Genomic DNA, 1,475 nt, shown 5'->3' with positions numbered 1-1,475 from the left:
TGTATCCAGGGGGAAAATCCATGCCCATTGCTGACTAACACTGGAAATATTTAGGGCATTTCTATTTCACACATGAATAAAAAATCATTTATGCAACAACTACAAAAGACGTTGTATTATTGATTTTAGATGTAGAAGAAATTGTAAATCTGTAAATCATTTTATGAAAAAAGTAATGTTTTAAATGCACATGCTTGAGAAACTTATAAAGTATAAAATAAAACGATTAAAACTACAATAAATGAGAAAAAACAGACCAAATGAGATACGGAGTAAAACAGAGTTAGAACAAGATAAACTGAAAATACAATACTAAATTAAAATGGGCTTTAAAGATAGCAAGTGGGTATCGGCAAGGAGGAGGAAAAAGAAATCTTTTTTAAGAGTTAAATTGCAAAAATATGGGAAGAAAATGATCAAAATAAGATGGTATCTGTGGAGGAAAGAGAAATGAGACAGTTTATAGTCAACTGGCAATCTGAGAAAGAAGCAGATTATAAATATCAAACAGGCATTAAAGATAATCTCAATAGCACTTAAATATTTAGAGTAAAACCATACATTTTACTGAGACACTGACAATGGAAAAACCACAAAACTATATACAAGTTAATATATATTTTATGTAATTAATATATATCATATTCTGGCAAAAGTTTTATTTACAGGAATAAAGAAAAGCATTCTTCAAAAGGTATACTTAAAGATGAGTGACAATCCTGCAGCATGTGGGGTGCACTCAAGTAAAAGCAACAGCATTTTGAAATGTATTCTTCCAACTTGATGACTTCAGAGCAAAGGGCAATTCCTGAACTGCTTGTTCACTTAGCTTGCACTTAAAACCAAATGCTCCCCTCCAGAGTTGAATTTTGTTTCTTAAATAAAAACTGCAAGAGAGCTCTACAAGAATGCAGTAGTGCTTCAAATCTCTTCTTGTTTCATCATCAAATTTTCGCTGAGCAGCTCCTTGCAATTATCATTCAATGTACAAAGGCAGTTTAATTACATTGCCCAATATAAGTACATTATCATTTCTTATAGCTGTCATCTCGATCCTAAAATAACCATAGTCTGTTTCTGTGAATGTTAACATGTAATCAACAGTAACCCCCATAACAAGACCTTTTCTTGACCCAAAGCTGAAGAGAAGCAGTGGTTTGTAGCTTCATGCTCACAAAGGCCTGTTTGCAAAGTAGAGAATTGTTCAGTATAAAATCTTTTGTGAGCTTCCCCATTAGATATCTCACAATGAATTTTCCTGCAAAATTGTCATACATTTAGTACAATAGACAAGTAACTTGTGAAATGTGATCAAAATATACAGTTAATGTTTAAATTAAAGACACAAAAAAAGAGACATTGCCATCCACCCTCTTCAACATGCCCTCCTTCACTTTGAACACCTTCATCCCGCCTTCCTCTTTCAGCAGTTCTGAAAGACTCCCTTCCTGTCTTTACAAAGTGTAATAAAGAAT

The sequence above is a fragment of the Octodon degus genome, unplaced genomic scaffold (assembly GCF_000260255.1).
Source record: "Octodon degus isolate 3935 unplaced genomic scaffold, OctDeg1.0 scaffold00294, whole genome shotgun sequence".
In the NCBI taxonomy this organism is placed as follows: domain Eukaryota; kingdom Metazoa; phylum Chordata; class Mammalia; order Rodentia; family Octodontidae; genus Octodon; species Octodon degus.
The sequence above is the reverse complement of the archived record's forward strand: the minus strand, read 5'-3'. Positions refer to the sequence as shown.